A 22,672-nucleotide genomic window follows, 5' to 3' on the forward strand; every position below is an offset into this window, starting at 1 on the left:
AGGCCCCCTTTATCCAGATACTAGTATTCCTGCAGGCCCACCGATCACACAGGAAGAAGAAGAGGAGGAGGATTGTGTCAGCATGGAGGTGGAGGATAACACTCAGCATCAGAAGAAGTCTTCAAGGGATCGTTTGCAGTCTCCAAAAACCCATGGAGTTGTACATAGCTGGGAGGAGGTGGTTGAGGATCATGTGATCCTTAGTGACCCAGAGGACTCAGGATCGAATGCCTCTGCAAACTTTCGCTGCATGGCTTCCCTGATCCTGCAAAGCCTGTGAAATGACCCTAGGATTTGTGGTATCAAGGAGAGGGATCATTACTGGCTGGCAACCCTTCTTGATCCACGTTACAAAGGTAAGGTTGCAGAACTCATCCAGCCTTCGCAGAGGGCGCAGAGGATGAAACATCTTCGGGAGGCCTTGCAGAAAGGTTTGTGCAATGCGTTTCCAGAGCCTAGGAGGTTACAATTTCCTGGTGCTGGACAACGTGTTGCTGAGGCTTCGTTCAGTCACAGAAAGAGCTGTGGAGAATGTGGCCGGGTGACCGATGCCTTCAGACAATTCTTCAGTCCTCAGCGCCCAGGTCTGATCGGTTCCAGCAACCATCGCCAGCGTCTGAATTACTGAATTGGTGCAGGAATATCTAGGGGCAAGATCAGACCTGGAGACCTTTCCACCAGAACATCCACTGGATTACTGGGTCTTGAGGATGGACCACTGGCCAGAGCTTGCTCAATATGCAATTGAGCTACTGGCCTGTCCTGCATCCAGCATTCTTTCTGAACATTCAGTGCTGCTGGAGGCTTTGCGTGTCAGGGAAGTAATTCGCAGAGTACAGCTGATGCTCTCAGGTGCACACCTGTGCTCAAGCGCCAACAGGGTATTCACAGCCACAGGCACATCAGTAAATGTGCATGCACCCGTGTGAGCGTGTTCGCGTGCTCGGGCGCATGCCTGTCATCAGAACTGGCCTATTTAGAAGAAAATATTACAGTGCACACATGCAAAAAATGCAAAAAAGACATTTACCTCTAGCAAGGCTAGTTTAAAAACACCTAAACATTTAAAAAAAAAAAATTTTTTTAAAAATATGGGGATTTGGTCACACCATATTGCTATATGGTGCTAAGCCCACTTACTGCGACAAAGTACCCCATGATTAGTGGGTCCTACACTATCCATGGACTGGGAGATCCTGCATCTCTGAACCATGAGAGCAATACACCCGTTCCAGCCTGCTACCCGACTACTCTTCTGCCTGCTGTTTGCACCTGATCTGCCTACCTGCTGCCCAACCTGCCTGCGACCTGACTACTCTCCTGCCTGCTGTTGCACCTGATCTTCCTAGCCGTTGCCAAGTCTGCCTGTGACCTGACTACATTCCTGCCAGCTCTGACATCTGATCTGTCTCTCTGCTGCCGAGATCTGCAAGTGATCCAGCTACATTCCTGTCTGCTTCCAGTCAAGTCCAGCTGCCCACCTGTGTGTTCCTGTCAACTACCTACACAGACTTCAGGACTGTCCCTAGGCATTCTTACGCCACTGTGCTCCAGTGTCAGCTGTCCCACTACCAGCGGCCCTAGAGCTGGAGTTGTACGGCAGGCCTTCCTCTACACGTCAGGCTCGCCATCAGGTACGTTACAGTACCAAGCAGCCATGACTGAGCCTGCAGGAGGAACCTCTCCCCTACATGAAGTCTGCCAGTGTCTCACAGGCCTTACTCAAGTGGTCAAGTCCCTGCAGGAGAAATACGTGCATCTTGAGGAGCATGTGCAAGTCCAGCTCTCTTCTGCCGTTCCTGCTGCGGTGATTACATCCCCGGAACCACGAGTGCCTAGCCCTGACAGATTTTCTGGAGACCGGACTAAGTTCAGAGCGTTCCGCAATGCCTGTCAGCTCTATTTTTCACTCCAGCCACAAACTTTTTCTACAGAGACTACAAAGGTAGGGTTCATTATATCCCTGCTTCAAGGTGAGCCCCAAACCTGGGCTCATCGTCTGTTGGAAAAGAAGGACATACAACTGTCAGTCTGAGGCTGTGGAGTGCTCAGTCTGAGGCTGTGGAACTTGGTGTAAGTGGAGCTGGTATAAGTGGGAGTTAAAAACAAGAGTTAGAGTGTACAAGTCTTGCTGTTTGTTTGCTGTTTGTTTGCTGTTTGTTTGTTTGCTGTTTGTTTGCTGTTTGTTTGTTTGTTTGTTTGCTGTTTGTTTGTTTGCTGTTTGTTTGTTTGTTTGCTGTTTGTTTGTTTGCTGTTTGTTTGCTGTTTGTTTGCTGGGTTGCATTTTTGGGGCTTTTCCTTTTAGTTTTTAATTTGCCTTTTGCTGTCACTTTTTAAATAGCTTTTTTTTTTTCTCTGGTTCCATCAATCTATCAATTAAGGGGGGTGGTTAATTGCTCACAGGTGCCTATATAACTGGTTGTAGGACTCAGTCTGAGGCTGTGGAACTTGGTGTAAGTGGAGCTGGTATAAGTGGGAGTTAAAAACAAGAGTTAGAGTGTACAAGTCGTGCTGTTTGTTTGCTATTTGTTTGCTGTTTGTTTGCTGTTTGCTGTTTGTTTGTTTGCTGTTTGTTTGTTTGCTGTTTGATTGTTTTCTGTTTGTTTGTTTGCTGTTTGTTTGCTGTTTGTTTGCTGGGTTGCATTTTTGGGGCTTTTCCTTTTAGTTTTTAATTTGCCTTTTGCTGTCACTTTTTAAATAGCTTTTTTTTTTTTTCTCTGGTTCCATCAATCTATCAATTAAGGGGGGTGGTTAATTGCTCACAGGTGCCTATTTAACTGGTTGTAGGACTCAGTCTGAGCGTGCTCAGTCTGAGGCTGTGGAACTTGGTGTAAGTGGAGCTGGTATAAGTGGGAGTTAAAAACAAGAGTTAGAGTGTACAAGTCTTGCTGTTTGTTTGCTGTTTGTTTGCTGTTTGTTTGTTTGCTGTTTGTTTGCTGTTTGCTGTTTGTTTGTTGCTGTTTGTTTGTTTGCTGTTTGTTTGTTTGCTGTTTGTTTGCTGTTTGCTGTTTGTTTGATGTTTGTTTGTTTGCTTGCTGTTTGCTTACTGTTTGTTTGCTGTTTGTTTGTTTGCTGTTTGTTTGCTGGGTTGCTGTTTGTTTGCTGTTTGTTTGCTGGGTTGCATTTTTGGGGCTTTTCCTTTTAGTTTTTAATTTGCCTTTTGCTGTCACTTTTTAAATAGCTTTTTTTTTTCTCTGGTTCCATTAATCTATTAATTAAGGGGGGTGGTTAATTGCTCACAGGTGCCTATTTAACTGGTTGTAGGACTCAGTCTGAGCATGCTCAGTCTGAGGCTGTGGAACTTGGTGTAAGTGGAGCTGGTATAAGTGGGAGTTAAAAACAAGAGTTAGAGTGTACAAGTCTTGCTGTTTGTTGCTGTTTGTTTGTTTGCTGTTTGCTGTTTGTTTGCTGTTTGTTTGTTTGCTGTTTGTTTGCTGTTTGTTTGTTTGCTGTTTGTTTGCTGTTTGTTTGCTGTTTGTTTGTTTGCTGTTTGTTTGCTGTTTGTTTGTTTGCTGTTTGATTGTTTGCTGTTTGTTTGTTTGCTGTTTGTTTGCTGTTTGTTTGCTGTTTGTTTGCTGGGTTGCATTTTGTTGTTTGTTTGCTGGGTTGCATTTTGTTGCAGTTTGTTGCTCTTTGTTTGCTGTTTGTTTGTTTGCTGTTTGTTTGTTTGCTGTTTGCTTGCTGTTTGTTTGTTTGCTGTTTGTTTGTTTGCTGTTTGTTTGCTGTTTGTTTGCTGGGTTGCATTTTTGGGGCTTTTCCTTTTAGTTTTTAATTTGCCTTTTGCTGTCACTTTTTAGTTTCAATAGTTTTTTATTAAGATATAAAAAACAGTACATAGTTATACGAACATATGAACATTCTTTTGAACATACAAACATTCTGTAGCATCACTGGTAGATTGCACATAATAATTTCAGAATGATTCACTAATAATCAGCTTGCTATAGGTATGTGTGAACAGTTGGTGAGTATTATGTTGTATTCAGTAACACATAGGTGATGTACAATGTGACTTATATAAGATATTTGTACCAAATGGATGCTAGCAGATAGACTGAAAGCCCCAGCACTCCAAAACTTTGTCGTGCCGAGTGTAGTTTGACCGTTGTGGTCCCAAAAAAGGGAGAAAATGGCAAGGAAGGGGAGTAACAGGAAAAGAAAATACAAAAACAGAAAAAAGAAAAAACAGGAAAAGAGCAGCAAGATGTACTTTGTGTATATACAAGATACAAGCATTCAGTACATTAAGGACTTCAATCTTTATATTGAATGGAATACCATGAGAGCCACTCGGACCATTTGGTTTGCGATTTCTGATATTGTCCTTGAGCTGCTGCAAACATAAGTTCATATGAGGCATGTGTATTAGTTAGTTCAACTATCTCTTGAAATGTGGGGGGCTTAATGTCTTTCCAGTGTCTCAATAGTGCCAATCTTGTACTGAGTAATATGTGGATGACTATAGTCCTAGCCACAACTGGAAAACTCTCTATTTCTAATGAGTGAATTGCCACAGCTGCTTCAGGGGTAACTGTAAAACCAGCTATCTCTGAAATTAGTTCAAACACTTTTTGCCATAATGGGCGAATAATTGGACAATTCCACAGTATATGTGATAATGTGCCTGTGTGTCCACATTGTCTCCAACATAGAGGTGAGACTTGTTTAGCAAATTTGGATATTCGGTAAGGAGTTAAGTACCAATTTAGTGTTATCTTATAGGTTGTCTCCCACAAGCCAACACATTTGGTAGCAGTAAATGTGTTGCGCAAGGCTTTTTGCCAGGTTTCTTCGGTGAAGGCTATGCCCAAGTCACGTTCCCACTCGATAATGTTGTTGGTTTTGATAAATACGTTTTTATTGTTTAGCAAATTATAAAATAAAGATATACCTTTTATGTTGGTGTTCGTATTTGTGAAATAGAGGTATACTCGCCAAGGCACTTTTTTTTTTTTTTTAAATTGTTTATTTATTAAGTATATTCAGGTATACAGAAACAGAGTATTCATTCTCATAAAAAAGACATTGATAGCAGCATATTTCCAATGAGGTAAAACATTTTTTTTTTTTTTTTTTTAGCTTATTATATATCAAGAAGAAATAACATTAATGCCGCGTACACACGGTCGGACTTTTCGTCTACAAAAGTCCAACGGACGCCGACGGACTAAAGCTGGCTGGTAATCCGATCGTGTGTGGGCTTCTCCGGACTTTCAGCAGACTTTTTCAGCCTCAAATCCGACGGACTTTAGATTTGAAACATGCTTCAAATCTTTACGTCGTAACTACGACGGACCCCGAAATCCGCTCGTCTGTGTGCTAGTCCGACGGACAAAAACCCATGCTAGGGCAGCTATTGGCTACTGGCTATGAACTTCCTTATTTTAGTCCGGTGTACGTCATCACGTACGAATCCGTCGGACTTTTGTGTGGTCGTGTGTAGGCAAGTCCGTTCGTTAGAAAGTCTGCTGCAAGTCCGCGGAAAGTCCGCCGGAAGTCCGCCGGAAGTCTGTCGGAAGTCTGTCGGACAGGCTGTCGGACTTTTGTAGACGAAAAGTCCGACCGTGTGTACGCGGCATAAGTGTCATATGATTTTCAGACAATACATACACATCATGGTAGAAATAAGAGGGTCAGTTAGTGAAATGATGCAATGGCATGATCTTTATACCTCATTAACTCTGGACTACCTGGGGGTTCTCTATGTTGTATTCAGAGGAGTCCCAGTGTCTCCATATAGCCTCAAATCTGGGAAGGGAATCATCAATTATGGCTGTGATATGTTCCATCCTGCGAATATCTGTAATAACTGACAAAAATTGTGCAAAAGTAGGGGGGGTGTTGGCTAACCAGCATTGGGGTATAACCCGTTTAGCCGCTAATAGGATGAAAGCCATCAATTTCCTAAGCGTTTTTGGCATCTTAGGGAGGGGTAAGCCTAGCAAGAGATGTATAGGTTGGTGGGGTATAGGGAATTCTAGGATTTTTCCCAATAGGGCATGGATCTGTGACCAGTATGGCATTATCAAGGGACATTCCCAAAATATATGGAAATGAGTGCCCAGAGACGAGCCACATCTCCAGCATTGTCCGGATGTAGTCAGTTTCTGTCTTAAAAGAAACTCCGGGGTTCTATACCAGAACATCAGTATTTTATAGGTTGTTTCTTTCTGAGCCACACATCTAGATGTCTTAGATGTACTTTCCCAGATATTCTTCCATTCACTTAATTGGATAGGTCTGTTTAAAATATGGGACCATTTGCGCATATATGTGTGAGTCTGTTCTGTGACAGGGGAGGCAGCATGTAGTATTTTGTAAATGTTGGATATTAGATGAGAATCATGAGGGCCTCTGGAGCACACCATTTCAAATTCAGTAGGGATAGTTAGGGTCAGTTGTGGTATTTTGGTGGAGAGAAAATGTTGGATTTGTAGAAAGGAGTAAAAGAGGTTTTTTGGGATTTTATATTTAGATTGTAGGTCATTAAAAGTGAGGAGTTTGCGGGTCACTGGGTTAACCAAGTGGCGTAGTTGGAAAATACCGGCTTTCGTCCATGGCAGCATGGCATCATAAGAGAGGCTATCAGGGATTTCCGGATTAAAGGTAATATTTGTTAAAGGAGAGCATGGGGATGAAAGCTTATATTTACCGGAGCAGTTTTTCCATATTGAGAGGGTAAATAGCATCGGGTTTAAGCTGATTTTACGTAATTGAGAGATGAATTTGTCCGAGGATGGCCATAACATATAGCATGGATGTGCAGGTACTGTGATGCCCATTTCTATCTCAGACCATCTGTTAGGGGCATATCTAGATGTCCAGGAGATTATTGTTCTTAGATGGGAGGCGTGATAATATTTGATTATGTCGGGTGCCCCCAAACCTCCACCGGCTCGGGGTGCAAAAAGCACCGAGCTAGCTATCCTATGAGATTTATGATTCCAAATAAAATTTAGGAAATTTTGTTGGATTAACTTTAATTGGGACATTGGAACCTTAACTGGAAGGGTCTCGAAGAGATAGAGGAGCTTAGGGAACACCGACATTTTGAGGACGTTTATCCTTCCAAGAAGGGATAAGGGGAAATTTGTCCATGACTTTAATAATTTGTTGATTTCTATAAACATAGGAGGAAAGTTGGCCTGATAAAGAGTGGAGTAGGAGGAAGTCAGATAGACCCCAAGATATTTCAAGGAATGGGTGCACCAACGATATTTGAAATTTTCCTGTAAAGTTGAGAGCATATCTGTGGAAAGATTAATAGGAAGGGCTTCAGTTTTGGTCGGATTTATTTTAAAACCTGAAATGCTTCCAAATTGGTGCAGGAGTGCATGGAGAGAGGGGAGTGATATATGGGGATGGGTCAATGTTAGTAGAATATCATCAGCGAATAGGGACAGCTTGTATTCCTGATGTCTCAGCGCCACTCCCCCTATGTCAGGGTGGGAACGAATAGCTTCGGCCAGAGGTTCCAAACTTAAAATGAAAAGTAAGGGGGATAGAGGACATCCCTGACGGGTACCATTACTTAGGGAGAATATCGGGGAGACATGGGAAGACAACTGTACTTGAGAAGTGGGCGTGGAGTAAAGCGCTCTTAAAGCGTGCATAAAGGGACCTGAAATTCCATATCTAGTCAAAATGGCAAACATAAAAGACCAGTTTAGGCGATCAAATGCCTTCTGAGCATCTAAACTGAGGACTATCGCAGGTTTCTTGGTTTTAGTCAGTAGATCAATAAGATCGATAGTTCTTCTAGTGTTGTCTCCTGCGTGTCTAGTGGGAACGAAACCGACCTGGTCCTTATGTATGAGTGAGGGAAGAAGTAGGGACAGTCTGTTAGCTAAAATTTTTGTGAAAATCTTATAATCAGAGTTCAGGAGGGCAATGGGGCGATAGTTGTCTGGTAGTGATAAGTCCTTATCCGGTTTTGGAATAACCGTAATAAAGGCATGAAGAAATTGGGAGTGCGGAACTTTCCCTGACATCAGAGAGGTAAATAGACTTATCATATGGGGTATTAGAACTGGTAGAAAGCTTTTAAAGTATGAGTAAGGGAGTCCATCGGGCCCTGGGGATTTGTGGGTCGGAAGATGGTTAATAACTGCTGTAATTTCTTCAGCAGAAATGGGAGCATTGAGTCCTGAGCGTTTCTCAGGAGATAGTGTAGGGAGATTTAGAAATTTAATAAAGTCATCAAACTTTTCTTGAGTGAATGTGAAATTTTGGTTTGTTGCTAAGCAGTTATAGAGTTTATGGTAGTAATCACCAAAGACCTTGGACATGTGTTGGGGGCAATAGGTAGGTTCACCATTGGGTTGTAATAGTAAATCAGGGATGGAGGCTGTGGGTCTAGGCTTTAATTTATTGACTAGCATTCTATGGGGCCTATTAGCAAATTCGTAAAACTTTTGTTTGGACCAAAGCAAGGATTTAGCAAATGTATTCAAATCAAGAGATTTAATGCGGTTACGTAGCGATACCACTGATCTGAGGCGTTCCACCGTAGGGGAGCCAACAAGGGATTCCTCCGCTTTGGATAGGTCATGTAAAAGCGATAACCTTTGGAGAGCTCGATCTTTTTTAAGACGGGAGCTTGAGGAAATGCACTCTCCCCTGAAAAAGGCCTTATGAGCCTCCCATAGAGTGGACGCCCCAGAAACCGAACCTTCGTTAAGTTCAAAAAATTCTGTCAGTTTTTTCTGGAGATGGGTATGGATATCAGGTATTTTAAGAAGGGACTCATTAAGACGCCAGTGGCATGACCTAGATGTAGGTTTGGTTAGGAGGAGGTCAAGGGCTATGGGGGCATGGTCTGACCATGTGATTGTATTTATTTCTGAATGGACTACATATGGCAGTAAGGGTGCTGAGACAAAGAAGTGGTCTAATCTTGTATATAGCTTGTGGGGGGGTGAATAAAATGTAAATTGTTTGGCTGTAGGATGTTTTACCCTCCAAGTATCAAAGAGGTTGTTAGCTCTGATAAGTTTTCTAAAGGATGTAGCCAACTTTTGAACCTGGGGGGGTGGGGTGTGTGTAAAAAGAGCAAATCTATCCTTATTCGGGGACATGCACAAATTGAAATCACCCCCGATGACCATGAATGGTTGGGAGAAAGATTGCAATTTTTCAAAAAACATCTCAAGAAAACCAATCTGTCCTGTGTTGGGTGCATACACATTGGCGAGGGTAAATGATACATTTTCATGATCACAGCTCAGGAGAACAAAGCGGCCTTGAGGGTCTAAGTATGTCGATTTAACACGGATATTAGAATTACGTTTCAGTAATATAGCTACTCCAGCCTTTCCAGAAGGATCTGATGCTATATAAGCGGTAGGAAAATGTTTGGAGGCAAATTTAAAAGATCCCTCCGCCTTAAAGTGTGTCTCCTGAACCATGATCACTTCTGCTTTGGATGCCTTGAACTCCTTCAATGCCAACCAACGTTTGCGGATGGAACCTAGACCTTTAACATTACATGACAGTATACTTACAGCCATAGCTCAGGTATATGAATATAGCATATATTAAAGTTAGAAAGTGGAGAGGGAATGTGTACCATGATGTATAAAACATAACAAAAAAATGTATCATAAAAGATCATATGACAGTATTGTATAATTTTTGAAACATAACCATATTTTGAACATGGGCCTGAAAAAAAACCCCATAGGTAGGAAAAATTCAATCGAAACAAGGGGTTGGGGAATAGAGAAAGAACACAAAAAGAGTGGTAATAATAATGATAAAAAAAAAGGGATCCAGGTTAGGACCAAAAAGGGTCTCTAGTAAGAAGAAAAAAAAAGAAAAAATATACCAATTAGGTATTAGGCCTGAGGCACATGAGAGCCTCAGGAGATCACGGTCTCGACACAAGACCATGTTAACAGGGGGTGTGTCAGCCTACAAAAACAGACTTGTGGGCCTCCGCCCAATCCGGACCTTAAAAAATAGAAAAAAATAGAAAAAAAAACGGAGAAAACAGAGAACCACCAACATGGGGGTTACGTGCTGGATTATAACAAACTAACAGGCATGTAAACATGTAAGGCACTTCAGGTATGGAAGTTCGACTCTGAGCCCAGAGTCTCAGAACACTTAGGACCAAAAAAAAAAATAAATAATTTGGACCTATGTGTAAAGAGGGATCACAGGGAAATGTCCCAGGACGTGTTCAAGTAGGGCCTTTAAATGGAGCAGCTCTTTGAGGTGTAACTGGTGTCTTCTTTGACCTCTGGCGCACCGGGGTCCAGATTTTCCCACGTGTGGACATCTGTCGGGAAGGCGGGACTTGTATCTGCAGGTCTTCATCTGGTATGGGAGGGAGACCTAGGTTTTTGATAAAAGTTTCACATTCTTGTAGGTCTCGCATGGAGTATTGCGAACCGTCTTTGATGACTGATAATCTGAACGGGAAACCCCAGCGGTAAGGGACTTGATATTGTTGCAAATGGCAGGTAACTGGGCGTAGAGCGCGGCGTTTAGCCAAAGTGATGGGTGATAGATCATTGAAAATTTGAAGTTTTGCACCTTTGAATTCGACCCTTGATCTGTTTCGAGTAGCAATGGTCAAGGCCTCCTTGCTCTCATAAAAGTGGAAACGAGCGATTATGTCCCTGGGATTAGCACCCTGAGGAGGTTTAGGAGCCAGTGATCTGTGTGCTCTATCCAGGCGCCATTCTATGTCAGGAATATGAGGTACCAACATGACAAATAGAGCAAGGAGATAGGATCGAATTTCTTTATCTGGTATGGATTCCGGGACTCCACGGATGCGTAGATTCTGACGGCGTTCTCGATTTTCGAGGTCTTCTTGCTGCGTTTGTATTTGCGAAACTGCATTTTTCAGGCCTGCATTTTCCTCTTCTAGGACATGGACATATTGAACCATGTCATCGAATTTAGTTTCCAGATGATCCGTGCGTTCACCAAGTTGATCTATTTCACCTCTAAGCTCGTGGGCTAGCTTATTTACTTCTTTGGTGATGTTATGGGTGATGCTGTGAAGCAGAGCCTGTAACTTAGTATCTAAAACGTCCACTGTTACGGGTAGTGATGTTGCGGAGGAAACAGGTAGTTGTGGGCGTTGTGAAGAGTCCTCCATAAACAGAGAGGGGTCTAATGGGAAATTGTCCGTTTGGTTCATAGCTACCTCTGGGGTACTTGAGGCCGGGGAGTGAGGCCTCCGTAGGTATTTCTCCATTGAGTTAGTTCGCCGAAGTGCGGCCTGTGAGGTTTGTTTTGAGTATACGGTGCGTTGGTCTCCGATTTTACCCATGCACTGATTGAAAGATAACTATGGGGTTCTCTGAAAGGTTAATGCGTCTCCCGGATCTTGAAAATAATAGCGTTGCAGAGCGGGAGATTCGGATCTGTAGGCGGAGGCCAAAGCTTAAAACTCAGGCGGCTTCCATCTTTGCAAGCTGCGTGTGCGTTTTACATGGAACAGTTGTAAGAGTGAATTGTTAGGTAGTATCTCTCTCAGGGTATTATTGTGCTCAATTTAGATCCTCAGATCCCTTAATTACAGCTCTACCTCCCCCTTCTGCCAGTCTGGGGTGAGAGGAGCAGATCCTGTAGTCCCCAGCCCCTTGCGAGTAACTATGCAGCTGAAGGGACAGAGAGGATGGCTTCTGGGTGTATGTGAGAGTCCCAAGATGGCCGCCGGGCTCCAGAAGTAGGCCGAAGCCTCGGTCTGTCCTAATAGGAGGCCGCTGAATCAATAAACACGGCCGTTTGGAATCTCTGGGGCACCCACGGGGATAAAAAAGGGATGATCGTGTGATCTGACTCCCCCCAGGGACCCGACAGCGGATGAGCTTACTCACTGTGACCCGGGATGTCTGTAATTCAGCCCGTAGGCCGCCAGGCCGCAGGACACCTAGGCCGGGCGCCGGATGACTCTCCGCGGCCCCCTCAGCCCCACAGGCCAGTCGGGCTATTCAGAGCAGGTCCCGCCCGATCACTCTTCGATCCGCAGGCCCGCGGATTTAGGTAGAAAGCGCCGCCGGCCTGTTTGTAGGCCCCAAGATGGCGGCGGAGGGCTCCGGTGGCAGAGATAAAGTTCAGCTGAGAGCAAGGTCGGACCAGTCAGGGTCTGAGATATCAGTCCAGGGCAGTTCAGCAGGGGTCCAGGATCAATTTTATGTGGCTTGTGGCTACAGGGGCACTGTATAAAGCAGCGGATGGGTATAGATTGGTGTGAACCAAGAGGAGCTCAGCTCACATACGTCCTTCCAGCAGCAGGTCCGGACACGCCCCCCCCTCGCCAAGGCACTTTAATAGATGTGCTCATGAGTTTTTGAAGTAGATGAGAAATCTGGAGGTAACTATAATGATCTTTTTCATGTAGATCATATTCTTTTTTCAAGGCCTCAAATGTTTTGGGTGTTGTGCCTAACATGAGATCTTCAAGTGTGCGTATGCCTCTAGACGTCCAATGTGTTATGTGTAGATTTGGTATGGCTAACGTGAGACTAGTTAACGTGATTGGTATGTTTTTGGTTGCTTGGTTCAGAAATTCTAACAACGTGAACAGCTTCCAAGCTAATAGTGTAGCATCCATTGTGGGTGACAAGGATGTCTGGGTGTGTGGTTGGATATTGTTGGACAACAGAAGGTCTGCTAGTTTAGATCCAGGTGTTTGCGCCTCTTCTAGTTCTAGCCATCTGTGAGTTTGTGACTGGGACAACCAAAATTTTGTTTGTGAGAGAATTGTCGCTATATAATAGTCTTTTAATATGACGTGTCCTATGCCCCTGGCATCTCTAGATTTAGTTAGTTTCATAAAGGACCATCTAGCCTTCTTGCCCTGCCATAGAAACCTGTTGATCTGGGCCTGTGCTTTGTCAAAAAAGGAATTGAAGATAGGTATGGGTAGTGTTCTAAATAGATATAGCAGCTGTGGCAGAATCATCATCTTGAACGCTGCTAGTCGTCCTGACCATGACAGTTCCACTCTAGCTAGCTCCGATAGTTTTTTCTGTAGTGATCCTAGGAAATGAGTAAAATTATCTCTTACTAAGTTATCCGTTGTTGCTGTTAGGATAATACCCAAGTACTTTATCCCCTTATTTTCCCATGTGTATGGGAATTGTGAACTTAGTTTAGTTTGCAAGCTAGCTTCAATACCTAATCCCATTATATAGGATTTACTCTCATTCACTTTATAGTAAGATACTTTATTGAACATATCCAGAGCTGTATGTACCAAAGCCAGGGAAGTCTCCACATTGGTTAAAATCATGATTATATCATCCGCGAATAAACTAATCTTATGGGTGGATTTAGCTATCGTGAAGCCTTTTATTTCAGGGTGCGAGCGGATATATATGGCCAGGGGTTCTATAAGCAGGTTGAAGATTAAGGGAGATAGGGGGCAGCCCTGTCTTGTGCCGTTCGTTATGTTAAATGGTTTGGATAGTGCTCCCGATGTGAATACTCGTGCAGAGGGTTTGGAGTATAAGGCTAAGATCACTGATAATATATAACCTGTAAAGCCAAATTTATATAGGACCTGGGTGAGGTATTGCCAGTGGATGCGGTCGAAGGCCTTCTCGGCATCTAACGCCAAAAGCAGAGACGGCCTTTTGTGCACCTTAGCTAGATGTATGATATTTATCAATCTCCGGGTGGCGTCAGACGTCTGGCGCCCCTTAGTAAAACCAGTCTGGTCGGGATGTATGAGTAGAGGGAGTATGTGTAATAAGCGGGATGCAATTATTTTGGCGTAAAGTTTCAAATCGGAATTAGGCAATGAAATGGGTCTAAAGTTTGAGGGGATAGTTGGTTCCTTCCCTGGCTTTGGCAATGTCACTATGATTGCAGATAACATTTCTGGTGGGAAAGAGGCAGAGGCAGCAGCAGCATTAAAAGTGCATTCCATATATGGGATCAATAAATGTTTGAAGGTTTTGTAGTACTCCCCAGAGAATCCGTCCGGGCCTGGTGATTTGTTGCTGGGGAGAGAATCAATGGCTTTACTTATTTCTTCTATAGTGAATTGTTGATTTAGAGTCTGAAGGTGTTCTTGCGTGAGTGTAGGTATATCTAAATGTTGAAGAAAGGAGGTGATTGCGTCAGTGCTAGGTTGTACAGTATTTGTGTCGTCTTTCAAGTTGTAAAGTGAGCTATAATAATGGCTGAAAGTGTCACCTATGTCTTGGGGATGGTATAGTTTGTGTTTGGTAAGGGGGTGCAGTATGAAAGGTATCTTTGTTTTATGTCTGTGTCCTTTTATCCTATGTGCTAGTGTTTTTCCAGCTTTGTTGTCTATGGCGTAGTATGTCATTTTGAGTTTTTTGGTGGCCTTTTCAAAATTTTCAGGTAGTAGCAACCTCAAGTCATATCGCAGTTTTGCAAGTTGTTGGGAGGTTAGATATGATGGATTTTGTTTGTTACGGGATTCGAGTTGGGAAATTTTGTCTGTCAGATCTTTTATGTGTTGTTGCCGCTGCCTCTTGGCTCTAGCCCCCAGTTGAATAAAGATACCGCGTATGTACGCTTTGTGTGTGTTCCACAGAACAAAATGGTCTTGCACAGAGGGAGCGTTAATACTAAAGAATTCGCTTAAATGCTTACTAATAATATTTTTAAAATCTGGTTGTTGCATCAAATAGGTATTTGAACGCCACATGTGAGGTATGTTACACACTGAGTCATCACTTAGAAACAGGGTAATGGACGCATGGTCCGACCATGTGATGGTGTTGATTGTTGTAGATGTCACTTGAGATAAAGTGCCTTGGTCTACCAGAAAAAGGTCTATGCGTGAATAAACCCTATGTGGAGATGATAAAAGCGTATAGTCCCTTTCGCCGGCATGCATGCATCTCCATGCGTCATAGAGATCTTGTGAGTGAAATATGGCTGAAAGAGAAGGGGCTGAACGCCTTGTGCCAGAGGAAGAATCCAGGCTTGGGTCAGGAGTTGCGTTGAAGTCCCCGCAAATTATCACTCTTCCTCTTTGATGTTTTTTAGTTATGCGAAGAATTTTGTGGAGGAAGTGCACTTGGTGTTGGTTGGGCATATACACATTCACTATAGTGTATGTGATTGAATTAAGGTCGCATATTAAGATTAAGTAACGTCCTCTAGGGTCTTCGATGGTGTCATGAAGCGTAAATGCCACTGAGTCTCTTATGGCTGTGAGAACACCCTTGGTTTTGTTATGGGCCTTGGCTGTGTAGACATAAGGAAAATTCCTATGGGTGCAAGAAGGAGCAGCATCTGCAGAGAAGTGTGTTTCTTGCACGCATATAATATCCGATTTGTTGGAGAGGGCCTCTTTCCACATTGACCTCCTCTTGGCAGGATGGTTGAGGCCTTTAGCATTAATGGAAATTATTTTTATACCCATATATAAGGTATTGTGATGCTAAGAGCATGGTTGTGGATAATATTCAACTTTAAGGAGATATTGCCCTCTAGTGGATTTTTTTGGAATAGCAGGAAGTATGTTTCAGATGGTGTAATGATGCATAAGACATACTCACTGTTATGCGGCCTTAATGCTGTATGATTGAGTTCAATTTGAAGGTTGAGTGCTGTTTTCCTATCACCTTGAGTGCTGAGGCAAAGCCTGTTTCATCTGTGGTCTCATGGGATCCGACTGCTGCGATTTCCAAGAACAAAAACAAAAGGAAGAAAACATAAAAGCAAACAAAAACTCTGAGAATAGTGCAAAGATCAGTTTCGCCTAAAATCAACATTTGCAGAGGCTGATTCTAAACTCTGACAACTAGAAATGTTTGTGTACAGCACTTGCTGTTCAGGCTGTAGGGGAAAAAAATTCAAACTTGTGAGCATTTAAACTCCAGGAACTTGTAGGTTATGAGATAACCATCTTGGCTCAAGTGTGCGATTTAGCGTTCCTTGATGTGACCGTCTTCCATGCAGGCTCTACTTCTCTGGGGGACTGAATAGAACCTGACTCCTGTTCTGGGATGATTTTCCACTCCTCCAGAAGAGAAAGTACCTTTTCTAAGGAATTCACCACGTGGGTGCATCCATCTCTTGTGATGGACAATTTGGTAGGGTAACCCCATCTGTACATGATATTATGGTTTCTCAATACTTTAGTGATGGTATTTAAGTTCTTTCGCTTTTGAAGTGTATATTGGGAAAGGTCTGCATAGAACTGTAGATGTTGGTATTGTGCAGGTATTTGTTCTTTCTTACGCATAGTTAGCATCAGCTGTTCTTTCGCGTGGTAAAAACGTAGGCGTAAGATTACATCTCTAGGGATGCGCTCTGATAGGTACGATGGTTTTGGTAGGCGATGAATTCTATCAATTGTGATCTCAAGATCAGAAAGGTCAGGCAGGAGAGATTTAAACAGTGAGGAAGCATAAGATCGCAAATCAGCTTGCAGTATTGTTTCAGTGATCTCCCTGATTTTCAAATTGTTCCTCCTGTTTCTGTCTTCAATGTCTGCGATTTTAGCCTTTAGCCATTCAGTGTCCCCTTCCTTCTCCTCATGTAAATCCACTAAATCATTAATGGTAACAGCATACTCTCCCATCTTTTGCTCTATGTGTTCAACCCGGGTTTCCACTGCCTGAATGCTGGTGTTAAACTTGTGCATGCAGGTCATCAGATCTGATTGCAGTGAGCTTCTTAGGGATAAAAGCATATCTTTCAGGACAGTGTCTATCACAGGCTTGTGCATGGTGGGGAAGGATTCAATGGAGTCAGGGAGCTCACGTGTGTCATCCCCTGAATCCATGCCAGGGCTGGCCGCTCTGAGGGATCCCTCTCCATCCATTCTACATTTAGCCTTAGCTGGGCTGCCTGAGGGGGTAGAAGGAGAGTGTGGTTGTGGGGTCCCTGTTGTGGGTCTATTTGGAAGTGAGCTGTTCTTTTTAGGAGGATTGTTAGAGGAATAGCTTACAGGGGTAGATGATGACCCAGCGCCATCTTGCCTACCGTCATGTTGCTTCATGTCATAGAAGTCTGTCAGTCTTTGTGGCTTCCTCTGCTCCTTTCGTTTCCTGGACATTGTCCCGGTGATGTCCTCACTCAGATCGCCTGCTGTGGGAATCAAAAATCGAGCAAGATGGTTTGATTTGAGCCGCTTTTTCTCCTGGGGTCACCGGAGCTCCGGATCTATGCTGCCATTCAGCTCGCTCGCAAGCCACGCCCCCTGCTGTCACTTTTTAAATAGCTTTTTTTTTTTTTTCTCTGGTTCCATCAATCTATCAATTAAGGGGGGTGGTTAATTGCCCACAGGTGCCTATTTAACTGGTTGTAGGACTCAGTCTGAGCGTGCTCAGTCTGAGGCTGTGGAACTTGGTGTAAGTGGAGCTGGTATAAGTGGGAGTTAAAAACAAGAGTTAGAGTGTACAAGTCTTGCTGTTTGTTTGCTGTTTGTTTGCTGTTTGTTTGCTGTTTGTTTGCTGTTTGTTTGTTTGCTGTTTGTTTGCTGTCTGTTTGCTGTTTGTTTGCTGTTTGATTGCTGGGTTGCATTTTTGGGGCTTTTCCTTTTAGTTTTTAATTTGCCTTTTGCTGTCACTTTTTAAATAGCTTTTTTTTTTTCTCTGGTTCCATCAATCTATCAATTAAGGGGGGTGCTTAATTGCTCACAGGTGCCTATTTAACTGGTTGTAGGACTCAGTCTGAGCGAGCTCAGTCTGAGGCTGTGGAACTTGGTGTAAGTGGAGCTGGTATAAGTGGGAGTTAAAAAAAAAAAAAAAAAAAACAGAGTTTAAAACAGGAGGTTATAACAGGGGTCATAGTACCTGTGTAGTGTGAGTATCTGAGTGTTGTCTGAGTAGTGTGTGTGGATCGTTAGTACTTGTGTATTGTGTACTGTATACTTGTGTATTGCGAGTGCACGTAGGTCTGTGAGTACCTGTGTATTGTCTTATTGTGTACCTGTGTATTGTCTTGAGTATTAGTGCCAGGAAGCTAGCTGTTAGGTAATTTGGACAGGGTAAAATCCCCAAATCCTCACTAAATTTAATAGGTACGATGCCCGGTGGGTGTGGAGAGGCGACCCTTTGTACATCTTGCTGCATGTATGCGTTCCTTGATCATCCGATCGAGGGCGAATACTGCTGTGCAAAATGTAAGCACATTGTTTCCCTGGAAGCCCAGGTTCTGAATCTGGGGAAGCACTGAGAAGTCCCTCCATACTAAAGGTGAGCCAGGAACGTACACGGCAGGTGCCGGCAGGGGCCAGTACAGAGGTGGGTGGAGACAAAGAGGTGCAGGCACTAGCAAAGAGTAGATGGGTGACAGTCAGGAGGGGTAGAGGGGGAAGTGCCAGAGAGGCCGATCCAGGACTGGAGCATCCCAATAAGTACGCTCCATTGAGTGACATTGGTGAAACCAGTCAGGGACCAGCACTGCTGGAGCTGAGGGACTCTCCTAGCTGCCAGGGGAAGAACTCCTCCAGTGAGAGTGGGGGGGGGCAGCAAAGGGAAAGGAAAGACAGATTCTGGTGGTAGGGGACTCAATTCTTAGAAGGACAGAGAGGGCAATCTGTAACCAAGACCTGAAGCGCCGAACAGTATGTTGTCTACCGGGCGCTCGGGTTCGGCACATCACGGATCTTGTGGACAGATTACTGGGAGGGGCTGGGGAAGACCCGGCTGTCATGGTGCACGTTGGCACCAATGACAAAGTCAGAGGCAGATGGAGTGTCCTAAAGAACGATTTTAGGGACTTAGGTGCTAAATTGAGGAAAAGGACCTCCAAGGTAGTGTTCTCAGGAATACTACCGGTACATCGAGCCACACCAGAAAGGCAGAGGGAGATTAGGGAAGTAAACAAGTGGCTGAAGAGCTGGTGTAGTAAGGAGGGGTTTGGGTTCCTGGAGGACTGGGCCGACTTCTCAGTCGGTAACCGGTACTATAGAAGGGACGGACTGCACCTAAATGAGGAGGGTGCAGATCTGCTGGGAATGAAGATGGCCAAAAAGTTAGAGGAGTTTTTGGGGGGGAGGGTCCAGAGACAGTGATAGCCAGTGCGGAAGATATTCCAGAGGGTAGTATTGGGGGCATTAGTGGTAGGTTAACCAAAGCACAAAAACACAAGGTGAGTATAGTAGCAAGTCCTAGTTGCAATCTTGAAACACCCAATACGAGGACAATATGCGACCGGTTTAAACTATGTGGCATGTTCACCAATGCCAGGAGCATGGCGGACAAGATGGGTGAACTAGAGATACTGTTGTACAAGGAGGATTTGGATTTTGTGGGAATTTCAGAGACCTGGTTCAACAGCTCTCATGATTGGCTGGCAAACATTCAAGGGTATACCCTATACCGCAAGGATAGAGAGGGTAAAAAAGGGGGAGGGGTATGCCTATATATTAAGAATAATGTACAAGTGAATGTGAGAGATGACATCACTGAGGGAGCTAGGGAGGAGGTGGAATCCTTATGGGTAGAGCTCAAAAGGGATGAAGCTAAGGGGAAAATAATACTGGGAGTATGCTATAGGCCCCCTAACCTGAGGGAGGAAGTGGAGACGGATCTCCTATCACAAATTGGATTAGCAGCAAGGATGGGAAGTGTTATCATAATGGGGGATTTTAATTATCCAGACATAAACTGGGCGGAGGGAACCGCGCATTCATTTAAGGCTCGCCAGTTCCTTAATGTCTTGCAGGACAATTTTATGGGTCAGATGGTAGACGCACCAACTAGAAATAAAACAATACTGGATCTACTGATTACCAACAATACAGACCTGATCACAGATGTGGAAATACGGGGCAATTTAGGTAACAGCGATCACAGGTCAATTAGTTTCAGTATAAATCACACAAATAGGAAACATGAAGGGAACACAAAGACACTGAATTTCAAAAGAGCCAACTTCCCTAAACTACAAACCTTGCTAAAAGGCATAAATTGGGATAAAATATTAGGAACAAAGAATACGGAGGAGAGATGGGTTTGCTTTAAGAGCATATTAAATAAGGGCATTAGCCAATGTATCCCATTGGGTAAAATATTTAATAGAGCGAACAAAAATCCTGGATGGCTTAACTCCAATGTAAAAATGCATATAAAAGCAAAGGAGAAGGCCTTCAAAAAATACAAGGTTGAGGGATCATCCTCAGCATTCAGACTTTATAAAGAATGCAATAAGAAATGTAAGGGTGCAATTAGGACGGCTAAGATAGAACATGAAAGACACATAGCGGAGGAGAGCAAAAAAAATCCCAAGAAATTCTTTAAGTATGTAAACAGTAAAAAAGGGAGGACAGACCATATTGGCCCCATAAAGAATGAGAAGGACATCTGGTTACAAAGGATGGGGAGATGGCGAAGGTATTGAATTTCTTCTTCTCCTCAGTCTTCACGAGTGAATCGGGGGGCTTCAGTAACCAAAACTGCAGTGTTTATCCTCATGACACAACACAGGAAGCACCTACATGGTTAACAGAGGACGGAATTAAAATTAGACTTGAGAAACTTAACATTAATAAATCACCGGGACCAGATGGCTTGCATCCGAGGGTACTTAGGGAACTCAGTCAGGTGATTGCCAGACCGTTGTTCCTAATTTTTACAGACAGTCTATTGACTGGAATGGTACCAGCTGATTGGAGAAAAGCCAATGTAGCACCAATATTTAAAAAGGGCCCAAAAAACATCCCTGGGAATTACAGACCAGTTAGCCTAACATCAATAGTATGTAAACTCTTGGAGGGGATGATAAGGGACTATATACAAGATTTTAGTAATAAGAATGATATCATTAGCAGTAATCAGCATGGATTCATGAAGAATCGTTCTTGCCAAACCAATCTATTAACCTTCTATGAGGAGGTGAGTTGCCATCTAGATAAAGGAAGGCCCGTAGATGTGGTGTATCTGGATTTTGCAAAAGCATTTGACACAGTTCCCCATAAACGTTTACTGTACAAAATAAGGTGCGTTGGCATGGACCATAGGGTGAGTACATGGATTGAAAACTGGCTACAAGGGTGTGTTCAGAGAGTGGTGATAAATGGGGAGTACTCAGAATGGTCAGGGGTGGGTAGTGGGGTTCCCCAGGGTTCTGTGCTGGGACCAATCCTATTTAATTTGTTCATAAACGATCTGGAGGATGGGATAAACAGTTCAATCTCTGTATTTGCAGACGATACTAAGCTAAGCAGGGCAATAACTTCTCCGCAGGATGTGGAAATCTTGCAAAAAGACCTGAACAAATTAATGGGGTGGGCGACTACATGGCAAATGAGGTTCAATGTAGAAAACTGTAAAATAATGCATTTGGGTGGCAAAAATATGAATGCAATCTATACACTGGGGGGAGAACCTCTGGGGGAATCTAGGATGGAAAAGGACCTGGGGGTCCTAGTATATGATAGGCTCAGCAATGGCATGCAATGCCAAGCTGCTGCTAATAAAGCAAACAGAATATTGGCATGCATTAAAAGGGGGATCAACTCCAGAGATAAAACGATAATTCTCCCGCTCTACAAGACTCTGGTCCGGCCGCACCTGGAGTATGCTGTCCAGTTCTGGGCACCAGTCCTCAGGAGGGATGTACTGGAAATGGAGCGAGTACAAAGAAGGGCAACAAAGCTAATAAAGGGTCTGGAGGATCTTAGTTATGAGGAAAGGTTGCGAGCACTGAACTTATTCTCTCTGGAGAAGAGACGCTTGAGAGGGGATATGATTTCAATTTACAAATACTGTACTGGTGACCCCACAATAGGGATAAAACTTTTTCGCAGAAGAGAGTTTAATAAGACTCGTGGCCACTCATTACAATTAGAAGAAAAAAGGTTTAACCTTAAACTACGTAGAGGGTTCTTTACTGTAAGAGCGGCAAGGATGTGGAATTCCCTTCCACAGGCGGTGGTCTCAGCGGGGAGCATTGATAGCTTCAAGAAACTATTAGATAATCACCTGAATGACCGCAACATACAGGGATATGTAATGAAATACTGACACATAATCACACACATAGGTTGGACTCGATGGACTTGTGTCTTTTTTCAACCTCACATACTATGTAACTATGTAACTATGTAACTAAATACTATGTCCTCTTTCTTCCAGGCAATGTTATATGAGGACCCTCTACTAACCACTACTGCTGAGTCCTCTCTTCATGCACTCCGACAAAGCAGCAAAGTGGTCGAGGACTATATAATGGACTTCAGGTGCTGGAGTGCAGATACTGGCTGGAATAACGCAGCTCTGCGTCATCAATTCCGCCAGGGGTTATCAGAAGACTTGAAAGACGAGTTAGCTCGTGTAGGTGCTCCAAGCTCCCTGGAGGACTTAATTACATTATCAATTCAGGTCGACCGTCATCTGCGGGAGCGCAGGCGGGAGAAGTCAGCAGTTCCATCCCAACCTGTATGGATGATGCCTAAGTTTCCAGTTCCTGTTCAGCCGACATCTGTCAAGTTAGCCTCTCCTGCACCCGAGACTGTAACACCCAAACAACTAGGCCTGATTTGTTAGTCGCTGTCCCCTGAGGAACGGACATGATGTCTTCAAGGCAACTTTTGCCTCTACTGTGGTGGGGCAGGTCACTATGTACGGACTTGTCCTGCTAAGAGACGTGGATTTCCCTCTGTTTCTCCAGCAAGTCAGGCGGTCCCGCCAGCAACCTCTGCTAAATTGACACTTCCTGTTACCTTCCAGCTCCCAGGGAGAAGCCTGTCAGCTACTGCAATTGTGGACTCTGG

This window comes from Aquarana catesbeiana, linkage group LG01, assembly GCF_042186555.1.
Source record: "Aquarana catesbeiana isolate 2022-GZ linkage group LG01, ASM4218655v1, whole genome shotgun sequence".
NCBI lineage: Eukaryota > Metazoa > Chordata > Amphibia > Anura > Ranidae > Aquarana > Aquarana catesbeiana.